This window comes from Lepisosteus platostomus, chromosome 6 (assembly GCF_059453375.1).
Source record: "Lepisosteus platostomus isolate fLepPlt1 chromosome 6, fLepPlt1.hap1, whole genome shotgun sequence".
Taxonomy (NCBI): domain Eukaryota; kingdom Metazoa; phylum Chordata; class Actinopteri; order Semionotiformes; family Lepisosteidae; genus Lepisosteus; species Lepisosteus platostomus.
In genome coordinates, this window is record NC_142616.1 from 24,921,316 (window position 1) to 24,935,877 (window position 14,562).

Here is a 14,562-nt window from a genome sequence, read left to right on the forward strand (position 1 = left end):
ACACTGCCATGGTATTGTACAATCGTTGATGGATATTGTTTCGACTAATGCTAAAATAGTCGTCATTTTCCCTTAAGCTTAATGTTTTGCTGTAATTACGTAATGTACCTTTCTGTACATAAATGTGAAAGGACTGCACATGCTCCATGTTAATGAAAACACCAGACACCTTAGAAAGCATAATTGCAATAAAAAAATCTAAGGAGAATAAAAGGGAGCTGTTCAGAGGACCATCTGTGTAAAACATAATGAGGCATGTGAGCCAGGCATGAAAAACTAGAATAAAAGGCCTCATCAGAATTCTGAAAGAAGTTACAGCAGGAGGAGATTTCTCCCATGAATCAATACTGATATAGAAAATATTTCTTCTGTTCCTTCCCATTGATTTTGGTATCAGCTTTGCAGTTTAAGATGAGATTTTTGTTTCTCCCCTGTAGGGTGTTTTAGCTTCTTCCTCCACCTCGTGTGGTTCTCAAATGAACTACTTTGTGAAAACAAGTTAATGAGGACTTTTTTGAGTTTATATAAATTATTTCAATACTCTTGACAGCCAATTTGAACTTTGTTGGGTCAGGGAATTTGTGACTAGTGGCTGTTGTGAGCTTTTGTTGTGAGGAAAGTCATATCTTTAAGAAATGTAGGAAACATTATAAGAATTTGATGTTAAATTTACAAAGAATACTTAACTCTGCTCCAGTATTTTTAGCACTTTATCAAGTGTTAAATAAAAAAAAACAAATAATTCTTTTAACAATGTGATCTTGTAGACAGGTAATGCTTATACAGTATAGTGGCTTAAAGCAAAAACATTTTCTGAAAATAAAAAAATTGGTTGTCACTAAATAAAATCATAAAGTCTATTATCCTTTCAGAGCAAAGCTATTTCATTATGTGGTGGTAAACGGAATCATGAAATTCACATTATAACATTATAACTTCAGTTTTAATGTATATTTTGTCAATCCATGTAAAATGCTTAATACTCACTGTAATACCATATGTACAAATCCCTTTGTGAATTAAAATCAATTGGCTGTACTGGAAATGCAAATAAATTACATTAATCTAAAATACTAATAGAGGATATTTTGATTGGAAAAAATACATTCTGTGTAGGGTATTCAATTTCTATATTGAATAAAATAAAATTGCTTTTATTACCTCAATAGAAAACTCTAACATCAACAAGAGTATCTATTAATGCTTCTGAAAGTTAAACAAAACAAGGATTTTTTATAAATATATATTTATTGTTATCTTCAGCCTCTCAACTACACAGTTCAATTCCATTTATTTGACTGATATCAGGGGTAAGAAGGAAGCACGGGGGATAGCTGTTACAATTCAAATCTAAGTTTTTCTGTGCTGTGCTTACTCCATTTTCATCCAATGTTTGCATGGGTTTTCTCTGGGTACTCTAGTTTCTACCACAGTCCAATGATGTTGTCCAGATAAACTCCCATCTCTAACTGTCCTCTGTCTGTGTGTGTCCTGCAAACTGCAGTGCATTGGAAATTCAAATTTGTGAATTCAAATACAAATCTTAAAAGTATGGCTACTTTGTGTCCACAGAAAAAAAGTTTTGTATTTCACAGTTTTAGGTTATATTGGCTTTATATTTTTGAAACTGCAGTTTCATATGTATTCAGAAACAACATTGTTAATTTGGAATGAAAACAAAATTTGCTCAATAGTACTTGATTTTGAAAATATTTAGAAGCATGGCTGTTTGTGTTTGTATCAAGTCTTTCAACACTGTAAATCATTTTAGAAGGTTAAAACAAAACACTACATACTGTATAGACAGTAGTACCGAGTACAGGTTCTTGTCCTTGCAGGTACTGGTATAAAAACAATCACAAATCACAAATGTATTTTACTTAAAATTCATTTCTTAAGTGAATTAGTCAGGATGCACACCCAGCTGCAAATTAATAAAAGCACATTTTGATTTTTACCTGGAAAGTTCTACTGAAAGCTGGATGTGAGAAATTATAATTAACTGAAATGTACTCTTGAATAAACTTTGTGTTCCTATTGAACATCTATGTGTACAATGCTGTGTTTTGTAATATGTAAATAAAGAAACCTGTTCTTTAAAGAATAAGATTAAGCCTAGATTTAACACGTGGGCAGAATTTGCTGAATGTCTGGATCTGTCTAATGAGGCTTAAGAGCAAGAAAAAGGGAGAGAGAGGAAAAAAGAGAGAACAAGATAGCAAACCAGAAACTGCCAATTATATACAGTATGTAAAATCTGTATATAAAATTCTAAAGAGAAAAAAGAAGAGTGGTTGAAAATAGCCACAATGAATGTACTGTGTGTTCCATCAAAATCAATTGAATGATTCAATTCACTGTACAGATACAGTGTACTGATATAGATCACTGAACTGGAGACCAAGTGACATTTTATGCAAGCCAAGTATGTAGACATGACACTACTTAAAACCCTGTAAGTAAATCTAAATAAGTATGTTCTCTATTGTTAAAGATAAGTTTTCGTTTAAGCATAATAAATCAATTTGATTGTTTCCACATGTTTTAATTTAGCAAAATCAATTCTGCTGGGTAAATGTAAATCTCAGATACTACGACTGTTAACTGTCTTACTTTCGTATGATTCCAAGGAATGTCGAGGATATATTCCTTTCAAAGATCTTCAATACAAGGAGTTTAAACGTCAGTTGCAAGGAATCTTAATCCTCTACCAGAAGGGAAGTCAACGCAAAATCTCTTTAGAATCTTAAATCCTTTAATTCTCTTTAATTATTGGATAAGATACAACGGACCAGGTAAAGGTGTCCCACATGTGAAACATTGTATTTCTTTACTTTTCCTTTCAGCATAGAATGACCTGTTCCTTTACCTGGTGCTTTAGTGAATGCCCTTTACCTGTTCCTTTGCAGCCTACGCATGCTAACACAGCTACCTTCTTGAACATATTGAATAAGAAGCCTTACTTATGTTGTTGCATAAAAGTCTGCAGGGCTAGTGTAACACTAGCAAGAGGAAAGGCTGAAATTAACCCAGTTTTCTTCAGTACCTGCAGTCACAAATTTTAGCACGAAATTTACAATTGAACATATTAGAAAATGGAATAAAAAAAACAGTCATTCATGCAGAAAAAAAGGAATGCTTAGGTCAGTTCAGCATAAAAGCTCAATGGCTAACATTAATAGACCTTGTGAATAACAATACAAGATTTCATGAATATTTTTCTTTCTATTTTGAAGCCTAATAACATATGTCAAAGTACACCTAACATGATACAAGTAGGGCATTACTTATGGTAATTATTTAAGAGGCAGAGCTATTGTTGTGTATACAAAATGATTGCTTTAAAATATGGACTCGGACAAATTAGCCAAAAGAAGAGAATTACGTCTTTGAATAACATAATTACTTAAATACAATATCCTTCCATGAATAAGGTATTTCTTTGTACTAATGAGAATCACTAATGAGTTTCCAACAGCACCCACCAACAATTTTCCATTCTAATTCCATTTTATGTCATCACAAAAAAATGATTATTTGATTTGATTGACATAAGGTTTTCCTCATCAGATTTGATTGAATCTGAGATATTTAACCAAAAGAACTGAAAGAACGCAAGTTGTTAAAACCCTTCACACAAAGACTTGACACTAGAGTGTGTATTTATTTTCTACGTCCATGTATTTTTATGTCGACTGAATCTCAGTTCTGAATGAACGGCTGAAACTCTTCTTCGTAAGATACATTCTTTAAGAAACTAGTACTATGACTGATAATATCTTTCTTTCATTTGATTTTAAGCAATAATAATAATTAATAATTGCTTACCCTTATATAGCACTTTTCTGGACACTACACTCAAAGCACTTTACAGGTAATGGGGACTCCCCTCCACCACCACCAATGTTCAGCATCCACCTGGATGATGCAACTGCAGCCATAATGCTCCAGAACGCTCACTACACACCAGCTATCAGTGGGGAGGGGATGAAAGTAATGAAGCCAATTTATAGATAGGGATTTTTAGGAGGTCATGATTGGTAAGGGTCAACGGGAAATTTAACCAGGACACTGGGGCTACACCCCTACTCTTTTCGAGAAACACCTTTTTAATGACACCAGAGAGTCAGAACCTCAGTTTTACATCTTATCCTAAGGACGGCATCTTTTTAAAGTATAGTGTCCCAGTCACTATACTGGGACATTAGGATCCACATCGACTGCAGGGTGAGCCCCACTAACACCACTTCCAGCAGCAACCTTAATTTTTCCCAGGAGGTCTCCCATCCAGGTACTGACCAGGTTCACACCTGCTTAGCTTCGGTGAGTTACCAGTCGTGAGTTGCAGGGTGATATGGCTGCTGGCCTATATGTAGGATGTATGCCTTTCAATGATGGCCAGTATGAGTCAAAGTGTTGAACTTGTCGTTGTTTCACTTAAACACAGAAACTGTCAAAATACAACTTATGGAGAACTGTTGTTCAAATTGGAAAGCTATTAAGAGTTTCTAAAGTGTGCAATGCTTTCAAATGAGATGCAGATCTTCCTATTGTCACGCTGAAAAATCTGATCAAACTATCATAGTTTCTATCAATCTGATAGAAAATGTATGATAGAACTACAATATTATTTAACTGACTAAATATATAAAAAATCTGAACGATAAGGTATTGGAAGTCTTACGTGCCTTATGGTTTTATGGCAAAAAAGCCCAATACCTTAGGAGCTGATAATCATCTACTTGACCAACACAATGAAAATGATGGCTACGAGCTGTTTTGCATAAGACCTTGTAACAGGGAACCCTTCAGCTGAAAATGACTTAAATCCACGTATGATAACTGCAACTGAATAACATTTCTTGGTATTACAGAAACAATACATTATTCTCCATCTGCAAAGGGAGCCATAATAAAATGTTAAGTAAGTATGGATTAATTATTAATTATATTTTACAGTGGTCTGTGACTGAAGACTCTGTTTCCAGATCATCTGGCACAAGTGAAGTATCCACACTTACACACACATACCCAAACAATTCACTACCTCAACAGAAGACAATAAAACTGGTTCCAAACAAACAAACTAGTCTGAAATCCTGAGAATAGGTTTGTTTGCTTTGTGGGTAAAGTAAAGCATGGTCGTTCACATATGGTCAAAATTAAACTCAAACCAAACACCTATTTCCTGTTTTATAAGTCAAATTATTTAAATGTATATAGATAAATTGGTGTTTAACTCACGTGTTTCAAATAAATGCCTTGTTTTGATTTCTTACCGGCAAAATGTTCTCCCGCTACCTGTAGGACCCAAACCAAGGCATGGCAACAGGGGCTGGCTAAGTAGTGCCTGTTCCAGGGTTGCACAAGCCTGGATCAATTTGTAAGAAGACACCATTATGAGTGGGTAGTATTTTCTTTAAAATATTTACAGTATGTACATAGAAGGTTTAATGGCATTTTCTTTTTGTTAATAATATGTTAATTGTCAAATTGTGTATTTATTGGCGAAAGGTGTATATCAGAATTCTGATTATTATTTTGTAGAATTCCTTTTTGCTTTGTAGTGGAATATTCAATGGTGAGGAGTTTTACCTAGACAAGGAGCTCCTCGAGATAGGAGGACGCTTGTAGTAGAGTAGAAACAAGAGCTATGAATGGTTGTCTGTTTTTTAAATCAATTAATGTATATATTCTTGTACTGTAGTTTTGTGGGTTTTGCTCTCTTTGGTTAGTTTGTATTTTTCACAGTGTTTTTATTTTTCACAAGACTGTGGCAGTGTCCCTGACTCTTAAGAAGTGATTGAGGCCTATGAGTGCATGCTACTAGGCCACAGTTATTGCTGGTTGGTATCCACACTATCTGTATATCATTTTAAATCTTACTATTTAATTTTTTATTACTGCACTGGAATTGCACTCCTAGATTGGTGCTTGTCACTTTTTTGTTTTATTAACCTATTGTATTTACATATTGATTATTGTATTTATATAGTAATGATTGTTACTATTATGTATGTACATTATTGCATTTATGTAAAATAGGTTTCATACATGTTTTGTAAAGCACTCTGGATAAGAATGGTACAGGATCAATGTCTAATACCACCATATGACAGTACTGTACTCACACACAACTAAAGATCCCATAACATACAAATCTGAAATCTAGTTAATCAAGATTAAAAAGTAAATGAGCCATGTAACAGTTTTGATAGGAATTAAAATGAGAAAGGATGGAATCTGACTTTCTAGATACTTATGGTCACCTCAGTATATCTGAACCTTTTCACATTGCAGTCAGTAGTGTGATATTTTGTAAGGCTCAATGAGCATAGTATTAACAAAAAAAATTACAATTGCAAAACACCTTGATAAAAATGAATTGCAGGATTAAGAAAAGCACCATGAATTAGTGCTGTCATTTGTCAAGTGGTTTAGGTTTAAGTACAAAATACAATAAATGGACAGGTTTCTTTTTTACTTTTTTTTCTTTTCAAAGTGTGATAAAATTTAATCTTTGGCAAAACATTACAAGTCTGCTATTGATCAAGTAGACATGATGCTGAATCAGTACCTTTAAATGGCACTTATTCAGAAGACCAGCTCAAATAGTCATTAGTTAAATTTATTAACAAATAACATGCAAATAGACTTTAAAATAAATTGAAGACTTAGAGGAATACAATTTGTCATAATATAAAGTTATCTTTAAAAAACAAGGCTAATTCAAATCTCTTCAATACAATATTTATGAGTGATAAATATTTACACAATTTTAGACAACTTCCATAGCCTTTTCATTATGCACAGATTACACAGGCATGTAGAATTTAGAGACCCTGAGAAACCCACCCCTGGTTTATGGACTGCTTCTGTATCACAAATACTTATAATACTGATGGATATTAAAAGCATTTGGTACCAGTAGCATTTGTTGCATTTTAATTTTATATCAAAATGTAGAAACTCATTATCAGGAATAAATCAAAGCATTCAACACTAGTTAGAATGTGACAAGGTTTTAGAGTTTACAGAAATCTGAATAACATTAATAGAACTTTGAAAACAAAATCTACATTTAATTAAAAAACATTTAAAATGTATACTGAATCCCAATAGAAAGCATGCATACACGAGTAGAGTTGAGTAGTCATCATTAAATCAAGATAATCTGAATTTGAATGTGGTTTCTATTAGTGTATATTCAATATCTTAACCCCAAGTCTTCTTATATAAAATTACACCCAATACAACTGCTTAGATGTCTAACCATATTCAAGTTTATGTTGCCAGAAAATAAAAAATAAAATTAAACTACCAAATACTGTAGCTTTCTGATTACTGTTACATTGGGGTTTTAGTCCACTTAAAAGCAATGAAACGTACACTCCATATTCAATGTTTTGTATTATTGCCAAAGGCACAGTAGTTAAAAAACACGATCAGAACACAAATAATGCTTTAAATGCATGCAAAAAATCACTACTTATTACCTACTACACATTAATGATCAAACTGTCAGAAAAAGTTTAAAACAATTTTAAAAGTTCATTTGGCTGTGGCTCAGCTTCAGCTTCAGGCGGTTAATCAAAATTCAGGATTTTTTGTTCTTAATACTAATTATTCTGCACCTACTCACATAATATACCTATTACAGAATACATTACATTTATCTTATTCATTTTACTGAAAGCCTGTGTGTGTGTCCTTTAACTACAGAGGTTTATTTTTTATAAAAAAAATGTTCTGTTCTTGAACCTTGAGTTCTTATGTCTTTTTTAATTTCTGAAGTGTGATCATTAATTAATATGCTTGCTTAAATACAGGCCACAAAAAAAATTATTGAGAAAATAATTTTTCTGCTTTTTAAATTTTCGTAGTGGCAGCAGTGTTAGTATGACAAGGAGTATTATATTTGTGAATACTTTTTTTCCTATTTTCTCTGAATTCTATTTAAAATTTAAAAATGTCTTACAACTTCAGCAGTGCAATGAATGGCTAAACCATTAAAATTCTAGCCAGTTTAAACTTTCCATTTTAGTTATCCCCTAGAACAGGCATTCATAACCCTGGAACCCACACACCTGCTGTTTTTGTTCCAGTTGAGCTCTTTCATTAATTCAACTAACAAATTTACTTGATTGGAATCTTTGCAAGTTTTTTTCCTACTCAAAAATGCAGGTCTTACATAACTTCTGAATCACAACAGTCAAAAGTACAACATATTCAGAAAAGGAAAACTACTAAAGAGATCAAATGAATCCTATGATTAGGCCAATTAAGATGTCTTTTATTTAACTGAGAGGTGTCTGGGTCCTCAGGAAGAGGAAGAGCATTAAACTTCATTCTATTGCTTGTACAAGAGAACAAACTAGTATTTCGATTTAATCGTGTACTGAACAAAATGTATTTTTTAGACTTAATTTGAAAAGAGAAAATATTTTTTGATAATCCAAATGGATCCAATTAAATAGATACAAGCAATGTCTCATCCTACCAGGAAAACATATAAAACAAAAGGTTGTTTTATACAAATGTATACATCTTTTTGTCTATATGCTTTGCACAGAATGGTGTTCAAGAATGGTCTTCTGGTCAGTAAATAGCTACAAATCCTCTCTATTGTTTATTGTCCATCCTGCTTTCACTGTATTGATTGAATCGGTAAGAAAGAATTACGGTACTGAAATACTTAAAATAAATGGTTTGTCCAAATCTAAAATGTTTACTGCTGTTAAAACAATAAATAAATGAAAAACTCTCCCGTGTGTGACTACTTTTCTCTGGAGTGTGACCCACAGCTATGCAACAGGTTGACATAAGATTACGACATTCACACTTGACTGAGTTAGCTGAGCAGCTGCCATTTGGGTATAAGAAGATATTGCCAGCTGTCTCTACATGGTGAATGTGTGCCCTGGAGTGAGACAGACAGAGAATAACTGCTGTGAAGCTCACAGCTCTTGTATATTTTGACCCAGCACGGCATTATGGCAATTCTCTATCCTAACGTGCTGTGTGTTTTGGATCATTATTCAAGAGAACAAAGACAGCACAGGAGATTATGTTTGATATGAACTGGTGGCACTGTTTTGTGATGTGATCTGAGCTGCTGATTTTCAACAGAAAAGCTGCAGGCTTTGGAAGCAGAGAATATGTGCAAGTTATATCAACTCTTGTCACCCCATAATTCAAACACAGAAAATCTCTGTTATTGTTATTGGAAGAACGACACAATGTAATGAGATTCTTTTGGACACGAGTCGGTGAGACTTCTGTAAGATATATGAACTTGAGTCAATTGGCAACAATGTCCATAAAGTACTAAGTGGCTCTTTTGAATAGCTGCAAATCTTCACCTACGCACACAGAAAGTAGTGGCAGGTGATGTACATACAGTATTAGGCCAAAGAAATCAAGGTCAAGCTGAAAATGTGTTTTATAATGAATAAAAAGCTGATATTGCCAAAATGGACGAAAGAACCTCACGTGAGGTAAATCAGTCCAGCTCAGTTATCAATCTTCCAAACACAGAAAATGAAAGAAAATGGAGAACAAAAATAAGTACTTTTTATATACTCCCTAAAGTCAATAAACAGATCCCATTACAGTAATTTCATATTCAGATGATTAAGGGCATCAGTGTTATTTCACTTGTTACCGTTTCCTCATTTAAATAAATTAAAATTAAATTACCACATTTCATATTATTGTCATTTCATTATGTGAATTATTGGAAATTTGTTATGGATTAATTTAGCAGCATATTAATAAAATTGATGTATGGGACACTTTTGTTAGTCTAAACATTCAAGTAACTACACAAGCCTGAACTGTGTATCATGCAGGCATTGTGCTCAATTTCAGAGTCCTAAATAGATTTTCATCATTCATAGCCAGTTTCAGAAGACACTGCAGCTCAAACTAATTGTTTGCATTGCTCCTGTAAGGTCTTTTTGTGCTTCTTCTTACATTTTATAACCATGCTATTTTTAAGAACATATTTTACAGAATCATGTTAAGTAGGATATAATCACAAAGCACTATTTTTTCATTATTGTATAATTTACTTCAGGTTACTCCACCCTTAGTTTCATGTCTATAAGCTGTTGCACAACTTATTATTCATTAGGGTTGCAACTGGCAATCCACAGAAGCTAAGCAGGTGTGAGCCTGGTCAGTACCTGGATGGAGACCTCCTAGAAAAGTAAGGTTGCTGCTGGAAGAGGTGTTAGTAGGAACAATAGGGCACGCTCGCTCACCCTGTGGTCTGTGTAGGTCCTAATGCCCCAGTATAGGACACTACTGTAAAACATGGTACTGTCCTTTGGATGAAATTTAAACCGAGGTCCTGGTTCTCTAAGATAATTAAATCCCAGGGCATTTCTCAAAAAGAGTAGGGGTGTTACCCCTTCACCAATCGTGGCCTCCTAATAATCCCTATAAATGCATTGGCTTCATCACTCTGTTCTCCCCACTGATAGCTGATGTGTGGTGAGTGTACTGGCACATCATTCGGGTGGGTGCCACACTGCTACACATTGGTTGTTGTGGATAAGAGTCTCCATTACATGTAAGGCGCTTTGAGTAGAGTGTCCAGAAAAGAACTATTTAAGTGAAAGGATATTATTATTATTATTATTATTATTATTATTATTATTATTATTATTATTATTATTGTGTAATAATTAAGTCATTCTTTTAACATAAAAGGCCCTACACATGACAGTACCAGTCTTGAAACTGATGCTAAACTGCAGAGAAATATTTTCCTGTACCAAATTATACATCACAAACACAACACAGAGAGGTTTCTCTTCCTCATAGGATTCCGGTAAAAGGAAATAAATTATTTCATAAGAACCAGTAAAAGTTTCTTACAAGAGTCGTGATGCTGCTTTCATCATATGGGGTTAGACAGTAAGGAGGGTCAGGGGGGTCTGACAGAATTGTCCTTATGGACATGTTGTTGTGCCCCTCAACCAAACTGGTTACCCCAGTAAAGCTCGCTGTTTGGATTACGCCTCTGGTCCGTCTTAATTAGTGTTTTTCCTAACTAATGAACTATTTTTTTCTTGATGGGAAAGTGATGTTAAGATTCTTACAGCCTTCCTTACTGACAAATCCAATATTGTTCATTCAGAATTGATGCAATGCTGCTTTACTTCATCACACAAGGTCATTTTTGCTCTTACCTTTAAGCGTTTAATTTTGTATTTTGAAATGTAAAATGTTAATTATTTTTTTATCTAATATATCAAATTTAATCAAGGCTGCTGATTAAAATCTTTATGAGTACTATAATAAAAATAAATATCAACTCTGTGTTTATGCACATTAAACAAATATCAGTTTCCAATAAACTAAACTTGGAAAAACATCACTCAGTGCTTTGGTGCTTTACTTTATTTTTTCTCTAATGCTTATTCACTCATTTCATTGCAATTTACAGATACCAAGATGCATTTAAGTTTTGGTTTTATCACAGGTGTGTGCTGTTGAAATACCCTTTGACTATTTGCAAAATATAGATGAAATAGTTGCAAAGGTCTGATACATTACAGATGTGTATATCTGAAAGGAATTGTTTACTGAATATCAGTAAACATGATAATATAGAGTTTATACTATATCATATACAGTAATCTATATATGTATGTTCTTGCTACAAAATATCATTTTCACTTTTTCTGAAGCAAATGTAAATATCCTTGAATTGTGTAATTCTTCTTTTGTTTGCCTGCTGGGTTTTCTTGTATTATGGTATAGCATGTGTTTCAGGAAAAAAGTATCCTTCATTTCCCAGCATGTATTAACTATTCTGAGGACTTTTAAATGCTGCCTTCTCTTTTATTTCAAACCGTTTTTTCTTATCTGATTAATGGAAGCTCTTTTAAAAGAGTGATGAGTCTTAATGGTAGCCAAGAGAAGGATTAATACAGTAAGAACATTAAAATGGATAAAACATATGAGATCTTAAATGGTATTATAGTCTTCATTTTATTTAAACAGTCTTTAATGACTTTAAGAAGCCAAAATTCAGATAATACATATTATTCAAGGCACTTAGTACCCATTAGAGACGATTTTAATGACAGTCTGTGCCTGATCTTCACAGTTCACTGTAAATTTGTAAATGTTCCAAAACTGGGCACAGAAAAGCACAGGAACACTATTAAGCTTCCATCAAAGTGCATGTCAAACCTCATCCTTCTTATTAAGTGAAAAGTAATGTTCTCACAACAAAGTAATGATCTGTGAATTCGTCGTAAGTGTACATTGCCATCTAGTGTAGAACTGACAAAATGCAGAAATGTGGCATCTGGCATCACTGAGGTAAAATACCTCAATATTGAAGAAGACTCCACGGCCGAAACATTGTGTTTTCTTTCTTCTCTTTTCAGCATGGAATAAACTTGTTACTTGTTCCTTTGCAGCCTACGCATGCTGACGCAACTACCCGCCTGAACTACGGTACAATATACTACTCTATTCCTTTTTGGGGTTTTTTATTTTTATCATTTTAAATCTGAATAATTCCTTATATGAATGAGGTTTAAATTGATTATATTGATATGTAAAGCTCCTGAATCTAAGCACTTAGATTTATGTGAACCGGAAATATTTCTTCTCCTTTCATATTGACCTTTTGTTTTACACACAGTCTGTTCCACAGAAAGTCTGTTTGGGCTAGAATGCATAGACCAATGGCTAAGTCATTTCCACTATCTCTTGAGACATATCTATCCACTAAAAAATTAAAACAACAATAAAGAAATGTATCATGTGATTCCTTCCTTTGATTCCCTTTTCCTCCACTTCATACGCTGGTGTCAATAAATTGACTATCAGATAGTCTGGAGGAGACTTTTTTTTCTTCCCAGTATGTCCTGGCATCAGGAGAAGTAAAAATTCAATATCTACCTTCCACACAATCTTTGTTAAGCCATCTGGGGATTTCTGACCATACTGCTTAATTCCAACATTTATTGCCTATAAATTATAAGGGAATAATATATTTTATAATATATACGCTTGGCAGAACTATGGAAAAAACGTGTAATAAAAAAGGTCTGTAAGATACATTCATGATTCAACTACATAAGCCTGTATCTGTTTTCTCATAAATTAGGGTCCTATGGGGGGAAATTTGACTACAAACATTATTCTGTTCCATGGAGCACACATCCTACTTGGATTAATGAAAACAGCCTTGGCCTCAGTCATGTTGTCCATGACAGCCAGCTTGGACACGTATCCATGGAACAGATGGAATAGTATTTTGTTTTATTAAGCATAACTTAGGAGAAATGGCAGGAGGAGACAATTAAATAGCCCTACAGATGGAGGATCCTTGGGAAGGAAATCTAATATGCACTCTCCTATGGACTGGGAAAAGATACCCAGTCCTTGAAAACCTGACAAGAATTCCAGCACAAAATGTGTTCCATTTTTTCTGTTTCCAATTAGATTTCCTAAACTATATTAAAAACAATTTTCTTCTCCACACCTACATTCTCCATGCTCAATTTGCAACCTGAAATGTTTAGACATACGTTCTGAAAACTGGAAACAAATTTTGTTCTGGAGAAACAATATGAAAATCCTTTGTTAGTGTTTTCGGTCATCAGACATCAGATCCAGTCATTTGTAAGCAAATGATATGGAATACTTGCTTAACAAATCACATGCAGTTTTTCATATTAACTTTATGTATACATGCAAAGAAAAGCTAAGGTTTGATTGTAGGTATTAGTAAGGTGGGATTGTCATCTCTTATTACCATACTGGATGCACATTTGTCTTTTGGAGAATCTGCAATATATTGTTAAATTTTGAAACACAGACACATAGCCAAGACAGTATTGGAGGGGTCAGCAGATTAAAATGTATTCATTAATCTTTGGTAAATTTCTTTTTTTCAAAAATCGAAAAGCATCTTTTCTGTTTCGAGTAAAAGTTTCTCTGCATTTTATACAACATCCTCACCTAGTGGAGATAATAGGAAAAGACACGCTTTCAAGAACTGCATCAATTAAACATACATAAGATAAGATCACTTTATTGGCCATATACAATTTCTTGTATTAGGAATTTGTCTTTTTCGCATGCCCCATCTCGTTCTCCATGAGACACAGACAGGGACGAGACACATACATGAGTCCTGTATCAGGGTTAATGCGCTTCTTTATTTGTTTTTGTGTTTTTTACTTAATAATCTTGAAATACTCAGGTTTCAGTTAATTATAGGATGCATTTCACATTGCATCAAATTCTGGTTAAGATATTTCAACACACAACCACTACAAATGCTTACCAACACCATCCGTTTTCTTACTGCCTTATCCAATCCAGGGTCAGGGGAGCCAGGACCTATCTCAGCAAGCAATGGGCACAAGGCAGGGGCTTACAGTACTTGTGTTGTTAGGTTCTCCTTAAATAAACAAAGGTTGTACAGGTGGTATATCTGTCTACACCATGCTGCCTGGTACATTTTTCACTACAGCTGAGTGGCAGGAAACATCCATGGAATAAGGCAGGTGTTCCCATTTGCTTCTG